Source organism: Perna viridis, chromosome 11 (genome assembly GCF_037379345.1).
Source record: "Perna viridis isolate PV_CMFRI_1.1 ecotype Kerala chromosome 11, ASM3737934v1, whole genome shotgun sequence".
Classification (NCBI taxonomy): domain Eukaryota; kingdom Metazoa; phylum Mollusca; class Bivalvia; order Mytilida; family Mytilidae; genus Perna; species Perna viridis.
This window is the reverse complement of record NC_142455.1, coordinates 19268821-19291840: the sequence shown is the minus strand read 5'-3', so window position 1 is coordinate 19291840 and position 23020 is coordinate 19268821. Positions and strand designations below refer to the sequence as shown.

At 31.9% G+C, this 23020-nt stretch overlaps 1 protein-coding gene across 5 annotated transcripts in view; it reads left to right on the top strand.

The window, feature by feature from the left end:
• LOC148603237 (calcitonin receptor-like) overlaps positions 1 to 23020 on the top strand; it is an 83500-nt gene that overhangs the window by 14639 nt on the left and 45841 nt on the right. The window lies entirely within an intron of this gene.

Below are 23020 nucleotides of genomic sequence, written 5' to 3'. Positions count from 1 at the left end.
CGTTAAGATTGATTCATATGAACTTCTGGTGAAAAATTTTTGCTTGTGCGCATAATATCATTCTGTTTCAGACCTTTTTATTATCTTTATATTTCTAAAGGAACGTTATTGTCATTTATATTTACTGACCAAGTTTATATTAAGGATTGGCGCTAGGAACCAGATGTAGAATTACAGAAAGCAAAATGTCTGACGATAATTTCCATTAGTTTTGATATACAATTTGCTTTTCCTGTAGGAAAACAGCCATTTGGTGCTAGCATCATTACTCTTTATATGTACTATATTTGATAATTTATTTATCTTTGTGAAATCAAGTGATAGTGTTTACATGTGTCAATATAAAGGCTTAAACCAAAAATATATGAACAACTTCAAAAACAGAAGCAAATCTTTCTTCACCCTAAAAATAAACATATAATTGAAGTTGAGAGTGTTGACAAAATATAGCTCACTGTCTGCGATATATCTAGCGATATGGAAATATGTATATTCGGCATATACAAGATTTGAACTGATATAAATTATCGAGCAATGAGACAATAAGAAACCCAGAATACCTATACGTTAAGCGTTGACTGGTTTTCTAGATATACCGATCAAATTTGTTGATTATATTTTGTAAAACAAGACGAAAAGATATAGATTTTCGTGTTAAGGCGGACGTACCAATATGGTCGATCAATTTAAGGTGGTTATCGCGGTGATATTTAGATAATGAATTTAACTCAAACATATTTTCTTACATCTTGTTTCTTACAATTGTTCTTTCCCTCTTCCACAGGTGTGTATCAAAATTAATTGCTATAAAAAAAATCGATTAAATGTAATGACGTAATTTACAATATGATTACGTTTTCAAAATATATTGAAATAATGATAAATATGTACAGTTTATGTAATAGATTGAAATAAAATATTTCTCTGTACAAAGATAGCTTAATGTTGCTAGTCCATACTCCCTTCTCATATTTGTTGTACAAGTTGTTTTTTGTAAAAATGTTTTAGTTTTTGTTGGTTTTAATTATTCACGTAAATCGACCTGACTGGTAGTGGTCAGCCACTGTTTGACTGGTCATGGAACATTCCATCCAGTTTATATAGAACATGTCTGGTTCTGACTAGAACCTTGATTTGTATTCTATTTCTATTTTACTACTATCCATTACTGTTAATTTTACTGATTCAGCACATAAGAGGAATTCAAGGGGTCAGAAAACTTCTTTAGTTGGAAAATTTGTTATTTTTGTGCAACAATTGGGTACAAATGGGCAAATAGTAGCCTGGAACACATTTTGAAAACTTTCCCCTTTTCCCTTTTTATTTACAATGTATTTGTTTTTTTTTCTTTTTTAATACATATATCTTTACGAGAAATCGATTGGAGTATGTTTGCGTTCTGATTTTAAACACAATACATTGTACTTTTATTAACCAAATGCAATTGAAGACAGGTACTAGTTCAATCATGGACTTATTGTTCTTATTACAGCGCAGTGTTTGTGTTTGTATAGATAAACGATGACAAACTCTGAACAGCGTTTGACGTTCCGAGTCATTCTAGACGCTACAGCCAGCCCTCTCAAAAAATGCAAGAATCTTGCAAAGTCGGGAAAAAGTTTGTTTTTGTTTGTTTGTTGGGGTTTAACGTCCGAGCAGCAATATTTCAGCTATATTCAGACGATGAACATGAAATTGATGATAAAATGAATATGAAAAATTGATGAAATGAAAAAGGGATGGGACACAAGGGCAATGGGGTCGACAAATTTTGATTGCCACTGGAAATAGGGAGAGGTGGGTAGGGTCGGGCAATTTAGCCTCCTGTGGCGGAGCCCTATGGTTCCTACTCCGATAGAATACCACAGTAGGGTTCTTTAATGTGCGAGGAACGTGGCATCTTTCCCAACACAGTGCACCACTATGGTTTGCGGTCAGGTTTTCCGTATTATAGCCTGACAACCCAGCATGTAACACGCCAGGGGTACCCCATTCCTCGGGAAAAAGTGAATGTTTTACGCTTCGTTTTCCGAACGTTAAACGACGTTTGATTTGTATTATGTCCGAAAAGCCTGTCTGCAGCGGTTAGTAAAAAGAGGAAACACGAACGTCTGCCGCTGCGTGGAGCTTGAACAGATAATTTGTTTTGGACATACTCTGGTACAATGGTGCTGGATTTGGCTTCCTACTCCGATATTTTTAGTTTTGAGTACTAAGTTATACACTATGATTTTGAATCTTGAACCTACTAAGTGTTTCGTTCTAATACTGCTGATATGTGATTAGTCCTGGAAGCACGTGTACAGTGTATCGACATTTGCAACATCTATAAGTTTTTCATTTTTGGACAAAACTTACTGATATTACTGTTCACTGTTGCGTGGTATGCAGGTCTTTCTATTACTCAAAGTGACTTATTGTCTCGTGAGAGTTTTCATTACAGCATTTTTTCCCAGTTAAGTTACTGAAGATCTATGATGCTGAAATATCACAGGTCATGTTATCGTCTTTTGACAATCACTCGCTTAGTGTTTCCACTACGTTAATATATCCCAACTCGGTCAATCTCAGAGCAGACTGATGTTCAGCTGATTTATTATTGTTTTCTGCGAAACACATTCTATTCTTTGAGGGAACCATCAAAGATTTCAAATGTACCCCATAATGACCTAGAGACAATCTGCAGTGCAATGTTTCTATGTAATTAAAGAAAGTTTTCCAAGAATTTAGATAAACATATTGTATAATGGGGATTTAAATAGATTACATGAAATTCGAATAAAACGATGATTATTTTCTTTAGGTAATTGGCTGACGTACGATGGAATTACATTTAGCTAAACTACAATGTTCATCTAAAGATTACATTGTAACCTTGGTGGTGCCGTCAATTAACTATTAAATTTTAGTTTTGATTTTCCCCTGAAAACCTGAAATAACCGAAAAAAAAAAAACACTCGCACATAGAAACAAAGCTAATTGATCAACCTGATCTCCACTATAAACTTAGTGCATTGATCAGGTGCATTGGTAGGGTAAGCGTCATTTGCTCTTTTAGAAGTACTCACCGAGTTGCTCATAAAGTGTCACGTTCAGGTAGACGAGGAAAGAGGGAAAGGAAAACTATGATATTGGGAAGGAAACAGACGGAAACCCCATAACGACAAAATTGCTTCCAGAGTAAAGTACACACAGATAATAATTGCCTTGACTGTGCCCATTCACTACAACTGTTTCGGTGAGATCGAACAATTTTGTTTTGTTTTACCACTTCATCAAAATACATGACTAAGCTTAATTATTAAGTGACATATGTTATGTATTGGTTTTAATTATATTTTACTTCGATCACACAATCTAAAGTTACTGAAATTAACACCATAAAGGATGCGATATAATCATTTTGTTTTGCATTGTTAAGTTTTTATTGTTTAAAAAAATCGTTCATATCTATTAGCTATTTATAACTGTATTATCGTATTTGATTTATAAATGTTTCAAAAGCACACATTTGTACCTAACAGTTTTGGGGCATAGGACAAACATTTTGTACTCTAACCTTGAGGTTTTGTTTTAAAGTTTTGAAGTTTTGACGGACTAGTGCTAAGATGTATTGGTTGTAATTTTATTATATTATTTTGTAAATTTGAAAATATACACCAGCTATTGTTTCCATATCCTTATGATAGCACATAAAACACTTATTTTGCTGTTGACTTCTATTGTTGTCTAAACAATAACACACATACAAACAAAGCGTTTTTTATATTTCATGGGAGGAACACTTTTTTATTGGAGAAAATAATTAAGACTCAATTACCGGTATACCGATGAGGAAAATTAAAAAAAATGTTATTAAGGTATGCTAAAGGTAAGCCTGATTGCAGTAAATACCATTTTCATTTAGATATGCTACGAAATGTAGCTGAAATGTTGTTTCTATGTATTTAATTGAACAAAAGCTTGATATTGACGTAAATTTTTTATCTGTATTTACATATGACTAATGTTGAGTAATAATCCGCTTATCAAATTGTACCAAATAATTACCAGTAACGGTACTGTTGCAAGTGAACTGATTTATCTTAAGTAAGATAAATCCGTATTGACCCGGTTCTAATCGTCTAAGGGTTATATAGACGACTTACAATGAGAATGAAATCTTAATTCAGTGATTTGTCAGTTTCCATGTGAACAGTAATCACTCCATCATTGCCTTATTTCAGTGTAGTTTATTAAGTAGCAGTCTTTATATAAATCAGATACTAGGTGATTCATGCAAAATTCACCATATTCAGTTACAGACCCCATCACCAGACTGAAACCATCATTTGATTGTTGCGCAGTTTTGACATAAAAATTATATGAATTTTGTATAAAATGGGCAGTTTAAAAGAATTAATGATTAGCTTGATTTTAGTTTGAAATAAATGCACAATTTCTCAAAAGTACAGACAGACCTGAAAACAGGGAGGAATTTCCTTACATAAAAAGGTCGCATATCTTCACCGAAATAAATACCGTTTGTCGTTTTTTTTTAAACCACATAAACTTCTACTATAGGCAGTGTCTGAATTTTTTATGGATAATACTTTATAACAGTGTAATTCATCTCACTATGTGTAATTTGATATGACAGTTGAAAGTTCAAAGGGTTACTCGTTTGAAATGACTGCAACATCCGACGATAATGTATTAGAGTGTAATTAGACAAAACGATAGTGTATAACATCAGATCGATGACTATCATTACAACTGCTTTCTGTCAGACCCGACGATATGGTGTTAAATTGTAATATTATTGGTGACTATCTAACGACGATATGGTTTCAGATTGTATTAATAATGGATACTATCGAACAACGATATGCTGTTGTGTTTTAATCAAACTCTCATATACATTTAAACCACTTTACATTTTCAAATGCCTGTCCCAATCCAGGACCGTTGCGGTGGTTTTCCAATTCAAGTTTTTGCGATGATATTGCCATTCCTTATATGAACTTTCCATTTAGGCCATTCTTTTGAATACTGCATTGACTTAATCAGTTTGGTAATTTTATTATAACCCTTTATTCAGATCGGGTACTCGTTTCTTTAGTTACTTACCTAATTGCACAGTTACCTAATTTTGCGTCCTACATCATACATATCAGTATTGCGGAGAATTTTCACGTTTTCTTCTATCTGTTAGTCAGTACTTGTTATTTCATCGCACCACCTCTCAAACTACTGAACAGAATTTCATAAAAGTTATCCCAGAATTTTCTGTGAAAAATCAGGCGTTAGTTATGACGCTGGTTCTACATATTTCCATCGGAACGTGACGAAAAAGGGACCCTTGCCATTGTGAAATTGACTAGTTGTTCAAGTTGTAACTAATTGGGTCACATTTGTTTTGTAAAGATGACGCTATGATTAATACATAATAATTATTAACATTATCAACCATTGTTTTAATGACTCTGAATTGAACAAAATGAATGAAATGATAAACTACCTTGTACTGCTATACATGACTGTTTGAAAAGGTTTTAAAAAAGTCGACTTCTCAGATGTTGCTTGCGAGTAATTTTTTTTCGGTGCTGCGTCGCTACCAAATACTTCACAGTAACTACATTTAAAGTGTAAAACAAAGCAAACAGCTCATGAAACTTCTGGTAAAATTGCAATATATGGACGGTTTGATCACCGACAACCTCTCGAAACATCTATGAACCTTAGCTACGCTTCGGTCCAGAAATATTTTTTTGCAGGTTTGCAGGGCGATCATCAGGTCCATATATTACAATATGTCCCTCGGCATCATGAAATATTTGCCTAATAAACCAGACAGGTTGATTCATTATACAAATGTATGATTGAAGAATTTGCTTATTCGTTTAAGAAAGTGTTTTGGTCCACTGCAGGGATAGTAAAAATAAGTTGACAGAGAAAACAAACAGATTTATTTTACCTCACCCACATTTTCAGAATGGCGTAGTTATCAATATTCTACTGTGATTATTTATACGTAGACTTGGATCATCGACAATGAGTAACAAAATGGCCATCAAACAGAATTAGTAGCAATCATTTCCAATTAAACTATCGCGTAGTAATATCTCATTCCTATTAATCTATCATTATGTTGGTACCAAATTTTATTGCTTACAAACCGTATTTCAGACCATCGGAAATATCTGGTTGCTGTATAACCTACTGAGATATATAGTTACTCCAGGCATTTTTTGCACTTAGCTGCAGAAGACATATAGGAAGTTGGAATATATCGAGAAGTCGTTATTTTCTCTGAAAACTCATGGAATGATTTTCCTATTAATTTGATCCGTGCTTGTGTACTATCCTTTTACCCATGTTAATTATGACTTAATTCATAGTCTTAATCAATTTTTTTGAAATGAAGTACCTTGATTAACGGTATTTCATTGAGATAAGACCAAGGAGGTAGACCTAAGGTAATGATTTGTAAGAGTTGTGTTCCTTAAGGTCTATCTCCTTAAAGACAAATCACACTATTGTTTATGCGCATTGTATGGCGCAAACTATTATATCGTCGTCAATTTGTGACATCGCTTTTTTGTGCGAAATTCGCAACTTATTTCCCTTTGACCGTACAAGCAATATGACGTCGAGATTCAAGGGCCGCTTTAGAAAATCGTCCGTTAATATCAGGCGTCCGTCCGTATGTAATTTCACAACGGATTCCAGGAAATATACCAAATGTTACTAATACTTAGACTTTGAAAAAACAAAATGATAATCAGCATTGAGTTATGCCAATTTGATTACCAAACATTTTAGTGAGGATCGGATGGGGGATATGGAACAATGTTCTTTTCTTGGAGAATATGAGCTAGTTTTCCTAATACCGACAAGATGTTTTAATGAGGAATATTAAAGATAGTCCCTTATTATTGCAAATAAAACATAATTTGCCAGTTCATTGACTGAGGTAAAAATGTGGAAAAAAATTAATGCGGAGTATTTAGTCCAGGAGATTCAGAAGGGCGGATGCGGCGAATGCTCTCCTTGAAATTTGAGGATATTTTTTTGCATGAAATCGTATTTTTTTTTTACAAATTCTAACCCAACAAATGTTCTTGCTTGGCTTCGCTCGGTATTGATTAGCCCACTTGAATTATAGATCTTATGCATATGTTTGATTATCGTCCATTTGCAAAACACATCTATGTAGTATCAGAGTAGGAACACCGGAAAAATAATATAGCCTTACAATCAGGACGTATGTTTATCGACAAGGACGGCCTGCCAATTTACTTTCTTTGATTCTAGGATCAAGTTTCTGTCGTGCCCTTTTTTATAGAAAAAACTTTTTTCTTCTGCATAGAGCGTCGAAATATCTTTTAATGTAAACGAAAAATATTAGATAGGACAATAATAAATCCTTCCTTTTTATTTCTTGAAAATTTCAATCTTGCACTTTTATTTCATATTTGATACAAAGTACGCGACAAGAAGACACAATCTTGTACAAGTACATATGGTGGGTGCATTCTCTTACATGTAAAAATACTTTACCGGCGGCTGTTGGGCGATATTTTCTTCCTTTCGTTTAGTAAAAATATTACTACTAACTGTTGAAACGCTCTCACGTACATTTGTAAATGTTGAACTTTAGATCCCGATAAGTCATATTTGAAGTATTATAAATAAACATTGTGGTAAATTTAACTTAAAATATGAATACGAATTATAACATGTACACGCGAAGAGACATGGGCATGCATCCAGAATAGTTTTATGTATATATTGCGTTTCCAGTCGTAATTCTTTTTGTCTTCCTCTTATTTCTTCACAGTCAAGTTTTGCATTGCCGTTTCAATATTCTATTTCTTCTAAAGACGTTCCGTCGCTGACTATGACGTATCGTCATCCATCATAACATTTGAAGTAGGAAACGTCCAGTAGCCAAAAACAAAATTCTGCAGAAATGGTACACAAATGTGATTAACTTTCTTATTTGATCGGTGATCCCCACTTTTTAAAGAGTTTACAACACCAGCTAATGGGTACCTTTTCATACCGCAAGTTTGAAAAAAATCTTAACGTGAGAAGTATTTCAGATTATTGTGATATGGTTCAAAAGTTAGTTTTTCTTTTGGCGGGAAACAATGAAAGGTTCTTTATAGGCGGATAAAACTCATTGTGTTTTGTTTTTAATGTTTTATGAATGAAATAAAGACAATTTCTAGTCTACTGGTATATGGCATGTGTCATTGGTAAAAATATTGGCAAGATCAGAGACGTTCGAATTGCATTCGGAAAATGACAAAAACTCCCGATTTAACGATTTTTGAAGAGCTGTATCTTTGTTCAAAGCACGGTGACCTATATTTTTTAGAAGCTTATTTCAATGCCTTTATACTTGAGACAGTTTCAGTAAAATTTCACGAAATTCCTAACGTCAGAACTGGTGATTTGTCTTTTAAGCGCTATTCTATTTTCTTTTACTAAATTTGAAGACTAAATAATTGATTTAATAACTCGAGTTTTTAGTGGAGTCCGAGTTTCTCATTTGTTTTTGTTACTTTGTATGTATGATTTTAGTTACTTAATGTTTTTGTTGTGTATGTCTGTTTTCTATGTTTGGTCTTAGTCCCTGGATTACTTTCTTTTGATTTCCGCTAGAACCTTGGTTTCCTTCATTACTCTTCCAGTATCGTACGAAGACTCGAACAAAGTGTTGTGTTTGAGAATACTAAAATGCTAAATGGTATAGAATATGCAACATTCTGTATGCTGCAGGCGTGTTTTAAGTAGTACCTCTCACCAACATCTTGATGTTTAGGAAGTTCTAAGGTTAAGCAAAAACTCTAAACCAAACATATCGGAATTGGAAACTGTAGCCCTTTTCACAAAAAATCGTAAGAGTAAAATTAGTCATAAGTTGTGACGTCACAATACTAAACTTTATTATGACATCATAACTTACGACTAATTTTACACTTACGATTTTTTTCGAAAAGGACTTCTGAATCCGAGAAGCTGAACCAGTGTACAGTGAAATGTAAAATATATTGTTCAGCTTACTGTGTACATAAATGTAATAAATGCCACAATGCATTCAGTATGACACTGAAATATTCAATGCTCATATAAACCGAGAAATATTTAAATTGTTATTTTGATCTAATCCCATTGACAATTTTAGTTAATAAGTAGCATATGTTGTTTTATTGGTTATTTAACTAGCCTTGATCATTTTTAGCTGTTTAAAAAAAGTATCAGTATGATTCAGTATTATTCACGGTTAAATTCAGGCAGTCAGGTTTACATTATTTTGTCATAAAAATAATAAGGGAGAGAGGTATTACTTTTTACCATGTTATTTGCCCAAACAAGTGATGAGGGTGCTTTAACAATCTTCATAGGTGGAAATAAATAATAAAAAAAATTGCTTTTTCCTTTTAATTCTATTGACTTGACAATACAACAGGTTATAAGGTATCCAAAAGGGAGATGGAAGAAGATACGAGACAAAATGTTTCCATTAGTATGTTTATTCACCTTTTTTACTAACAAAGCTTAGGAATAAAGACAATGTACTTTATCCACACATGTTCTGAAAATCGGTAACTACTTGAATTGAACTACAAATTGATCTCCCAAGAATAACGCTGTTATGATAGAACAAAATCTGATTCAGTGAAAAAATGTCAGTTTCAGCAATCGTGTATGCAGAAATTACTGGTCATTTCGATTATTGAAGAGTATTAATTTATTATCAGATCAGTATTTTTGACATTTTTCTCTCATAATTTTTATGATGTATGGTGTAAGTGTTGTGAAAATCAGTATAATATAATACCAGGCAAATGCGTTAATTTCCACACAATTTATTTATAAAAAAATTAACACAACGTGAAAAATGCACGCGAGATCTATGTGAAAAAAAAATAGCCTGTGTGTTTATCAATGTATCTATTTAGGAGTTAGTCTTTTAACAATTGAGTAATGCGTACTTTTTTCATCGTTTATTTTAACCAAACACGTTTCAACAATCAGGAGCAATAGTCCATACGATATAAGTATGTTGTAAAGTACGTTGTAAGTATGATACTCTGACATAAATGCGTAAGTATAATGAATAAAAACGAAACATAAACAAGTATTATTACATATAAATGAACAAACTTTCTTCAATAATTATAGTACATCTGAAGTCAATTTATTAAGTCTCTGACAAATAATTTATATTATTTAATACAAGAATATACGTTGTTGGTAATTAAATCGGCTAAATACCATTGACCATATTACAAAATTTTTCTATACAAATAAAAGATAAATGAATCTTACCAACTGTGGTCTTCAAACTTGTGAATCCCCAATAAGCGTACAAAATTGCCCATACAAGTTCTACCCAATATAAGCCACAAACGTTTTGCGTAACTGTACACTTGTACTTGTATTAAAATGTATTAGCGTTCACGAACACTAAAAAAATAAAGTTGCGGGCATTTTTCCGAGACAGTCGGTATAGTTTCGTTTTTTACCTTTTGATTTTAAAGACGCTCTTCCATGGAAACGCAAGTCACCTGATCAAAATTCTGTTTCCCTGTTGACCAATTACGGATAACTTAGTGGTGTTCGAAAAAACTTTATCGGAGTTTGAAATTGCTTGTCATGAGTTATTTCCTGATGAAATGTAGAAAATTATTAGTAAAAAGAAAAAAAAATTACTGCATCGGCTATCTTTTTTTAAAGATAGTACTTGTTTAATCTAAACTGTAAATAAAAATATGAACAATAATACAAAAATAGAACAACAGCTAAGAACCTTTAAAAATCGGTTCTTACAGTATGTAATCAGTGCGGTGGAAAGTAATTTTAAATTTATGTGCAAATCATATAAAAGTATTATTCATGTGTGTTTTTTTTCTGTATAATTTACTTAAACATTTCGCATGTTTACATGTATATAAACGTTATGTCTTATTTTTGTCCATTGAAACAAATTTTTGTTGAAATAATTTAGATGGTTGTTGTTTTGAAAATACAAAGCCAATGTACTTTTAAAAAAGCTTCATTCACTGTTTTACTTACAAGGTTTGGTAACATATAGGCTAACTGATTGTTATGTTGTATCAAATCAAAATCAAAGTTATTAAAATAAATATAACTGACAGTTATTTTTAAGAAATGTATACAATGGTTTCATTGTACTGAACATTTTTACTATGAATAATACAAAAGATAGAAAACTGGGACTAATAGGGTATGTAAGTTTTGTCATGTGACCCCGTGATTTCACAAGAATGGGGCATAGTTTACCATTCGAAAGCATGGGGACTTGTCACTTAGAGAGCGTTGAGTTTAGTGTTGAGAGCAAAACATCTTTTTGTGTAAAAAAATACTGATAAAAAATGACAAATATCTATTTCTAGATGATAAAGATATTTAAAAAAAAATTAAATAGAAGATTTTGCATTGTTATACAACGTTTCGAGTACCCGGAAGTACACAATAAAATGCAGATCTGTCTTCGGTTTTCAATACGTTTTACGTCGTCAATTCCGGTAAAGAAAATGAAACTAGAACGAGACTTACATGGCCTATTTCACAGTGATTACATGCCTAGAACCAAATGGAATGCTTTTAAACTACAGTTTTCTTAAGTAGATCTGTAGTTATCTTCTGGCGACAATTATTTTTAAATTATTGTTTCTGAAATTAATACCCATTTACGATGCAATAGGGATTGCTTGCTAGTGTATGCCAGCCGCTGATTTCAATTGTTTTTCAAATAATCATTTTGATGTAAACACCAGTTACAGATGCCACAGGGAATTAACTTTGTCGATTTTGTGATAATTGTCTATTTGTCTGTACTTAAAAATTGATTTTATAGAGAGTTGTACATTCGTATTTATTGACACAAATTTGGGCTCAGTTTGGGTTACTTAACTGTAATTCAGTGTAATAAATTTTTGGAATGGTTTATTATGATATACACATAATACGTTCTAGTGAATAAGTTTTAAACGAGGTTTCGAAATAAAGATATACAATGTTTCTCTTTCTTCAGGCTCTTGAATAATATTGTTCTCTGGTGGTGGCTCTGTAAAAGTGCTAGTTAATTTTATGCGTATGTGCTGACAATGCACTTTCTCTGCCAAGGAAATTCTATAGATGAATTTTGTTTGCCACAGTCTTAAACATGTACATAAATTTAAAACGAAATGTTTCGGCAAAATGTATAGTTTGATAAAGTTCGAGGTCTTATTTTTTTCATTCCTAGAAGCCAAAGTTTAATTGAAGTTACATAATATTTTCTCTTGACTAACTTTAGCTGTTATACTAGTATATCCTTCATTTATTATTCAGAAGAATAATTTCTACAAAGAAATGTGAATTCTTATTCGGATTAATTTTGTTTTCTAATTTTGGAATCGTTCTTGTAAAACATCACTGTGGTTAATCAACCGTAATGGGATGTTTTTTATCCTCATTATTTTGTAATTTGTATCATACACTTATGAAAAGGGTAAATGATGTTATAGTGGAAAGATTTACATTGATTGATCATACTCTATAGAGTGCATGCTATTATTAAAAATTAGTTAGATATGATGATATTATTATGAAGGTTTGGTTAGATATGATGATATTATTATGAAGGTTCGGTTACTTTTTTGCGTCGAAAACTTCAGTAAATTTTGTTTATTTTTGTGAAAGGTATTCATTCTTAGTGCCACACTTCATCTTGCGGAAGTAGACCTGGTAGACCAGGGCATGGGACAGCGACATTCAATTACGCCATCCGTATCATTGTGCCGTTTAAAATAGCCCGTAGAAATGTCCTCTATTTTCAAAAACCTGTCTGTTGGTTCTGCAGGGAAAAGTTGTGCTTGTAAAATGCCTTGTACATTACGAACTTCAATTTTGATAATTCAATACACGAAAATAAGTTTTAAATATAAAATTTGTGATTCATATTGCTAGTGTTTTATTTTGTGTATGATTTCCTTTCTTCCAGTTTATATATATAATTGTATTTTATTCTATTCTCTACACAGTGTATAAAATCGCCTTTCATTTCCTCTTGTAGCGTTTCAGCAATTTACATAGATGGTGATAAATCTGAATTTTTGCCGATACTATATGTGAAATACAGTGACGTTTTCAAGCACGAACATTCAACAATATAATACCGTAAAATGACTACAAAAGTCTATTTATATAGTACAACAATACAGACTTTAAAAAAGTAAAATAAGGAGCTATTTTGCGTTGCTTAATAAGGACATTTAACATAACATTGCTGACATCTGCATTAACAAATAGTTCAAAAATGTAAGAACCGTACATTGTATAAAAGGTTTATAACGATAACGTTTTCAGGCATCGTATTTAGAAAATGTTTGCTTGTATTTTGTTCAAGAAATTTCTCTTCATTTTATTTAACATTTTATGTTAAAATACTTCGTGTCAATTTGCTATATTTTTATTGGTTAATTACGAGGGTAATGTTCTGCTAATTGTTTTTGATAGACATCTTAATTTGCGAAAATCAACCATCTACATCGTTTTGCACTCTCTAGTATTGAGGAACATAAGTACCGACGGTATGATTTCGTAAATTGAAATTATTCCTAATTGTGACGTAATTGTCAACATGATGGGACGTTGCCATTGGAAACTAATGATTATGAGTAAAATGAGCTGATATTTAAAAGTAGTAATGACAACAACAAATTTTCTTTATCACCACTGATTACCGCATCAGACAATGCGGTGATGTAATATTTATTAAGATTAACATATAGATTTAAATATAAATAAAGTAAATCTTGTTTATTTTAGTGTGTCTTTTTTTTTATCTAAGTGCTAAGGTTCATCATCCTTTTTTTTCCATTTTACTTATAAACTTTTTATTTATATTTGGACGGTTCTTATGCTGCTGATTTTAGGTTTTTCCTTGAAACACGTGTATATCGTATCAAAATTTTCTACATATAAACTTGGTATATTGTATTTCTCATTTATTCTGTATAGTTTCTGTGTGTATTCATTCAGATATATTGTCTTATTTGTATTGTTTTGTCAATTTTCTTGGTCTTGTCATTGTCGCCGGATCAAGAATGTCAAGTTCGTCGTCCTGCTTATGACCGTTTTGATTTTACTTTGGAAATGTAATAAGAGAAACTTTGAAACTTAAAAATATCACCTGGCTGTTCTTGCAAAAACTCTCCATTAAAATATGGTCCTTCTGGTCACATCGTTACGGGAGATTTAACCATCATCGAAAACGAATCTCTGCGTAATATCCTTTCTAACGGTCCCAAGTACCGTGAACCACGCTACATACATTGGAATGATTACTTTAAAGTTCTAAAGTATGCCATGGAGGACTATGCAAGTAAATGGATAAAACGAGATCAAGAAGACACTGATTCTCTGTCAGAGTGGTTAAAGCACGCGAGGTCTTTAATGTTGAAACGAATGAAAGCTTTAAGTAGGTCAATGAGTGCCAAGGCTACCGCTATAACCTTGGTTCCCTTTAATATGTATTATTTCCATCAGTTCCCGTTTCCTTTTTTTTAACCGCGATTCTACACTACACATATCTATGTTTGGTGATTGCATTTACATTGGCCTGTAAGTTTACGAAATTCATGTTGTCTCGTGAACTGTTCCCCCAACACATCATATATGAAATAATGATAAAAATACTATCATGAAAAATTTGCCAATTCAATTACGTCAAAATCCTAATACATTGCCAGAATATGAAAACAGGAAACAAAGATGATCTGCATTCACCATATAACTTACCAACTAGATTAATTATATGATGATAAGGAAAACAAGACGTCCCCCCCCCACACGCACATACACATAAATAAAATAAAATGATAAAAAATTAAATAAATAAAACACTAGCGGTATGAACTCCCATGCCAAAATGGGAGTGGCATCAGGTGTTCCGGAAGGGTAAGCATGCTTTGCTCCGCAAGCGGCACCCTTCATATTGCAAGTGAGTGTAATTTAGTAATAGTCTAGCAACAGTAATGTAAATCCCCGACACTAGTCACAAAGTGGTCCCATCAAAACTCGGGAGAATCATCCGGCAACCAAAGATCTCTACCTGGGTCTACTTTATTTTCCACATTGTGTTCTTGATGTTCTGGTTTGTAACTGTGATTTATTTGTGCGTGGGACTTTGTCTGACATTGATTATTCCAAATTTCCATGACATTAGAATTCAAGGTAGTATAAAATATTTTGAATTCGTCCATGATCAAATAGATTAAATTTCATCTATTTGTGAATTTGTGTTTTTTTTAGGTTTTAAATGAAAATATAAAGAAATTATAATTAGTGCAATACATTGGTTTTCTATATATTTCAATGTGTACAATATTGAAAGTATTTGAATGGTATTTTATTGTTTTTGTCTAAGGAAGAAATTATAAATTCTAATATGACGTGCTTCAAAGCTCTTTGACCACAAACATGGTAAAAAAAAAAAGTGATAAACAAATGACCAACACGTACATATAGGCTGTGTCTATTCAAATATATGATGAAAATAGTCTCTATTAATCGGGTTAAAACATTGTGACATAAATTGCCAGCCCATGGTAAACCAATGATGAAATGGAGTTTCCTTGATTTATTTCTTAACTCTTTCTGTTTAGAGTAAATAATAATACTTCGGAAGCGTTGTATATAACGGAAATGAGTGAAGCATTGAAACCATTCAAAATATGATCTTGTGGTAAATTTATTTTTAAATTTTTCCAATGCAGTCGGTTGTGAATTCGCTTTGACATCACGTGACATCCATGATGCTTTACCATGAGAACCTAACCGATGTTACTTACAATCTCGTGTTTCATTGGACAAATGTGGTAACAACCGTGAAATTTAAGGCTCCATTGGAGAAATTGGTGTCCGGAATATTTCAGTCACTGTTATATATTGCATAACTTTATATACATATTGAATAATTGGAAATAGTTTTTTTTTTGTTGAACCTATAGATAACTGAAATACGAAACATAGCACTGTGATCACACAGTCTTAATCAGATTTGTGTATTAACAAAGCGAGAATAGCGTCGGCTATCTTTTTTTTATATAGAAAATACGTGGTTATTTTTTTTCCTTTCTTGCTCCAATTAGGCTTTTTGTTAATTTTGTATGAATTTAAATACTGTCGATTGGAAAGAGTAATCAAGGGAACCAAGCAAATGAGCAACTTCGACTCCACTAAAAACTTGGAGCATGGACCAGGTGCACCGGTGGAGTAAGCGTCCTCTGCTGTTCTAGAAACACCCGCCGAGTTGCTCAGAAAATGTCAAGTCCGAGGTAGAAAGAGGCGGTTATGGTTGAACAAAAATAATGTTTATATAAAAAGGTGTTATTGTGTTCCCGTTAGTCGTAAATTAAATTAACTGTGCAATAGAAATGCAATTTTGTTTAGAAATTGGGGAAAAATGGTGATAATTCAGTCTGATAGACCCACAAAAAATCCAAATTTCTACTCCACAACAATAAAGTCTTCACATCCAAGTACTGAAATCACCAACAGATAATTCTTACATTAATACGTATGTTTGTGTCAGATATGATGTAAACCATTACGTTTCTGGAGGGGACATTTTAGAAACAATTTCCTATCATCAGCTTAATGGTGGAAAGAAGTCAGACTGTAATGCATTTATGATAAGGGTCAGTCGGAGTAACATTTCAAGAAACGTGCTGACCAGAGGGACAACGACAGACTTACATCATTTTATCATACATGAAGATGAATCAGCAGAGAAACACTGACAATTCTTCTGAAATCTAATTCCACGAGTTGTTAAAACAGAACTCAAAACATTTATCTAAAAAAATTATAACATGAGATCTTTGGACTACTGATAGTAAAGTACTTTTCTAATTGGGCAAAATATCCTGCCCAACTACGTGCATATAAAACTGCGTGGCTGAACTGATCACAACTTACGGAAATGGCAGTCACTCACTGTCCAATTCTGGTAGACCTCGTCTTTTTCATAGATAGCATCTGCTATGTCCTTGAGAACCCTATTTCATTCATGAATATTTTTCTCAAATTTTCATATGTTTGAGAAAGGGCGAAAATACATACCCGCCAATATTCTTCTATACTCGATAATACTTTTCTCATTTTTTTTTGCGAAAAAAAGTGCGAAAAATTGTGAAAAGCTTATATTTACCATTTTTCAGCCACGATAATTTATAGATTTACTGTAAATGATACTACATAAAAGTTCTTTAATGTAAAATGGAAAAAGTGATCAAAAGATTTTTGTTTATATATTTTATTGACTCTTTGAAGTTTTAATTTTGTACATTTTGAAAACAACATTAACTAACTTTTTGTATTTTGTAATTAAAGAATTCAATTAAAGAACTGTAATAAAAATAATAACATTTCAAATTAAATAATGAAACAGACTCAGTTGAAATAAACCAATCAAATGGTTCAAGATTTTTGATTGGATGGAATGTCATCATTTTGCTAAGGTTCTTAGATCAAAATAATGTTTAATTCTTATTAAAATGAATAAACCGATTGCGTTCAGTGGCCTCATAATTAGTAAATTGTTATAAATTCAATTTATACTGCAATCGTTCTATTTGTGCAAACAAATTGCATCGAAAGTATATTTATTGATTATCTACGGTCTTTGATAGTATATTGCATTTTGGCTCCGCCTACCTGTTAATCATAGAGTCACAATCGGGTGCCACTACTGGGAAAGAAAGGTAACAAACACGTCGTATAAAAATCAAACTGGATTTTAAAAATAATTATGTATAAATGCAGTATAAAGACAGTAACGGTATACTGCTAAGTAATAAAAACGATATATGAATTCGGTTCGGCATAACCTCGGGCTTTATCCCGATTCTAAGCCTCATCCGTATCTTGTATTTATTTCAAGTCAGTACACTGTTATTGTCTATTTACACTATCTACTTCATGTAAAATATTCTACCATTCCATTTCGTATTAGATAATTAGTTCTATAGATGTTAAACGTGCGTGACATGGATGTAAATTTGAATTGGAAAACTGACGATATCCTTAGCGAAACATTAACAGATGTCAATATCTACTGTATATCCGTTGCATGTTTTTACTTTTTATATTTATACTTTGTACACTAACGTCCATTATAGTTATCATTATAATTATTTTATAAGAAAGTCACAATACATTGTACGAACCAATAAGAGAACACGAATTAGCGAAAGTTGATTCATACCTGTAAATGGAAAATCGATTCTAAATCTTTTAAAAATGATAATGGTGGTTTTTAAACCTCATTGACTGCTTCACTTATACCAGTCTTGCACGGACGATAGCACGACAAATGACAAAAATTAAAATCGTCCCTAATACACCGATCATTTTTATCATTCACCTTGTAAAGTAATGTATATTTCAGTGAATAAATATAGTTTTATAAAATGTTAAGGTGCCATCTTTAAAAACACTACGAATTGCAAATTACTCTTATTTATTCAAAAAGCCGTTGATAGTGGGAGAAATAGCGAAAAAGTCCAATAAAACGTTGAAAGTATGGTGACATCATTTCTCGTTTTATGTATGTTCGCTGGTCATGTTCAGCCATTTTTATCAGATTTACAGACTCTTCTGGTTTTATTCATTTCATAGCATTACTATTTTTTGCCCATTGACCGCCACTCTCCTATTTATAATATCATTAAACACACATAAAATGTTATTTTTTCAATGTTTTTGATAGGTAAAAAACCACTAAGACAAAACCTTTGGAAAATCTAGAAAAAAATCGTTAGTTTTATTTTCTTTGTTCAAAAATAAGGCAGCTCAAGTATGGGTTTATAAACCCATGTGTGATTTTACGTAAAAATGTACTGTCATGAATTCAAATAAGATCTTGTAAATTTTATCGAGGCAGCATCATATTAAGTCCACAGCTCCATTTCGAATAATTTTGTAATTTTTAGTAAATTGGTATTTTTTTATTGTTTAATTTACAATTTACTGATTCATTGAATCATTAGAAATCGCCATTTCAATATATTTCTATCCCTATACATACAATATGGAAGATTTCATCCTATTTAATCATTCCGAATAGTTTGTCACATACTCCTGAACAAACCTACCTTTACCAAACTTTCAATACATAAACCTCCTGAAACTTATCACTGCCTCAAACTCATTTCCTTGAAATCGGATAACTTCACAGACTTGTTTATTGCATGTCTGTACGATAGACATCATATCATTAACTTGCACCTGAATTAGCGGAATTAAAAATGCCCATTTATCATGTCGAGATAAAATCGTTATGCATTGAATTTATTATAAGAAAATGTCGATGTGAAATACTGAGATAAACTGTACATTATTATTCATTCATCTTGTAAATTGTTTAGTCTGATAATACATTACACCATTTTAGCGGTATTTTTTGTCTTATCTTACTGCATTAGATTTTTTTTACTTTTCCGACTGATATTGGTTTTATCAAGTTGTTTTCTTTAATGTTTTTTCACCAACGGTTTGAAAAGATTTCGTGTGCATTCTCTCTTAGTCGATTAAATAACCAATCAGAAACGTTTTGACCAAATCTAGCATTTATGAGAAATATAGCGACTGTAGTCGTTTGAAAACAAAGATTGTAAACAGAAAGCCCATTTTTACTACTTATTCTCGTTCCACTACTGTCCATATGATCATGATCCTGATAATATTAACTAGCAAAATACTGACCGATGATAATCGGAAGATAAAGGTAATTTCAGTATTACTTTAATTACGAAAAGTTTAAACTTAAAAAAATGCCAACATGTTCTTGAGGTAATTTCATCCAAGTGTATCGCTAATGTGGTTGATTCTATTCTAAATGTATTAAACCTATATTTTATTTGACCAAATTTGATATTGGATATATTCATATGAGAAATGCTATATTTGTTTATATAGTTGAACTTGTTATATCGTACATTACATTAAAACTTATGTATATGGTATCTCACCGCATTATTACTTAAACGTAGACGAAAACGTACAAAATACGTCTTAGTACTGAAATACAGCCACAGGAAGTGTATATAATAGAAGATTCAATAAATGTTGATATTGCATTCAGACTCAAAAAGATTCCTTCAATATCCGGAATCGTTTTTATACCCGACGCCGTTTTTCATCGAGAACTTTATAGATTGGATATATTTTGTTTCCTTCTAGTTCATTCAGTGTGACCAATTTTTTGTGTTACAATATATATACAGCACCGACGAATTTTTAATTCCGCCACATACTGTATGTGTTCGTCCCAGGCCTGGAATCTGTACTTCAATTTGTTTTACGTTAGTTCTATTGATTAGGTAAATTTTCATCTTTTATGGATAGTTTGACTTAATTACTTAATTGATTTTGGGGCATTTAAGAGCTTGCCTTATGGTATGGGTTTTGCCCATCTTTGAAGGTCATGTGGTAGCCGGTAAAATTTTAATTGTTCGTTGCTTGGCATTGATGGATAATTTTCTCATACTTCATATCCTATTTTATTTTATACTTTAACTTATTACAAAACGACATAACTATTGTACGGTAAAAACCTTTGGTTTTCTATCCAGACATGGAAACAATTACCATAACAATAAGTCATACTGCTATTTATGATAAAAACATACAGCTGTTTTATCAACATCATAAAAATGTAATTGACCAAGAATTTAACAAGTAAAAAATTATAGTGATTATTCAATTACACTGTACAATTCCGTCAAACTATGAGACACTTTCCGGTAAAACATTTGTCTTTCTTCCTTCCTGTTACAGACTCTGAATCCATCTGTATGTATTACGTGCCATACAAATCTTTAACTTACTGTCATTAATTTGATGTTGATAATGATGGCCTTGAATGCATGTCAGATACGAGTAATCGCAATTAAACTTCATTCCTAATGAAGGATTTTTGTTGTTAGGCCCAATTACTAAGTGTCTATTTTACTCATTATCAATGAAACTTCCCAAATGAAATAAATTTGATATGTTGCATTTATAATTAAAACTTAAGTAAATACTGCACGATATCACGGAATATAGTCTGGTTTTACATCTTTATTTCATGTTTTGCTGCAAAGAATGTGTGTTCTCAGGATCCAAATCTCTAGAATGTGGGATGCTTTGTTGTGTGTTGATACTGCAATCTCAAGAAGAAATATCATTGATTAACGAAAATTAAGGGCACCAAGATTAGAACATGAATAAGAAATCACAAAAATATTTGATATACTTACTTCCACGAAAGAATATTCTCGACGACAGTATCGTATTTACATTGAAATAGATAAGTATTTCCATCGGATGCATGTAAGATGCGGAACTGTGCCAACATGCATGGTTTGAAATTAAAATAAGAAAGAATACAAAGATGTAAGTGAAGACCTTTATTACCACTTCATAAGGTGTGTTTGATTAGATATCTACTTTAATTAAATTATGTTACCATTACCGCAAGTATGACATTGTCCATTAGACTGGTGTCATACTGCTATGATAAAGTTTACACTTCACAGTGAATCGGAATTCTAATAACCGTAACATGTAGTAATGATAACATACTTTAAAACGACAAAAACACTAATTCTAATATAATGAAGTTTCATAACTAATATCAAAACTTAACTAAACAGAAAAACCTGAAACTTAAAATAAACTAAAACAAAACACAACGAAGAATCAGAGTGTAACAGCTATAGCTAAAACAAAACAAAGAACTAAAATATCTTTCAATCGAATCATTTGAAACATCAATATTAAACAGTTTATTCAAAAATAAAACCGGTTCTCGTAGTCAGAATGCACTATTGTTAGTGTTAGTCATTGATTGGCTTTCTTCAAGTATAGACATTCAGAAGTTCTGTGTTTTCTTGAAAAAAAAGGATATATCTTTATAATTCAGATATAAATATTCTATGTAATGAGATTAAAATATACTTGATTTTATGTAAATAAAAAGAATGATTATTTTCTGTAGCTGTAAACTGCGTGAAATTGTAATTACATTTCTTTGAACATCATCCAAGATTAACAGTGTTACTCTTACTGGTTTGTTGTAAGCGTCTGTCTAAGCTGATGTATTGGTCGTTAGTTATACCACCAAGGATGCGGTGCTTTTATAAGGCTAAGGTAGCTAGTCGAACAAAAAGTAAAAATGAAAAAGAATAGAAATGTTCAGGATATAAAATGATGCAGTCAGCTCCATTGGAAACTATACTTCTACGAGCAACTCATCGAGTGTTTCTAAAAATGCAGATGAAGCTTACCCTACCGTTGCACATGGTCCATGTTCCAAACTTTTAGTAGAGTCCGGGTCGTTCATTTATTTATGTTTCTATGTACGTGTCATCTTGGTTATTTTATGCGATTTGCTGTGTGTGTCTGTTTTCCTGTCCAATCTTTACCCTTAGAATATATTCCGTTGATTTCCGCTTGAAGTTTGCTTCCTTTGGTTACTCTTTCCAGTCATTACACTTTCATTTGTTAAAAGTGCTCTGATTTAACGACTTGATCCAGGACGAAGTTCAACTAATAATAAAATCTAATATAATACCGAAAAGATATTAAGTTAATATCACATATTACTAAGTACTTGTATGCATTATGTATACCTCATTAACCGAGAAACAAATAATGCAAATTATGGCAAAATCAACAAAAAAGTTAATTAGTTACGAAATTGAATAACACATGTTATTTATATGATAATTTGCATAAGTACGCAGATCATTATCTCGAGTAATGATTTGAGTGTCCTTAAAATAGTTGTTAAACTAATACTCAAGCACATTTGGTAACGAATAATTTTAATTAATTTTATTATATAATTTTATGCCGACATTCATTTTTCTGTATATTTTAAGAACATTCATTTGTTATGTTTATTTAAACAAATAATCGCTTTTAGTCAATTGATTCATCAGTTTTAGTGCCACCAAAAAGTTTTCTC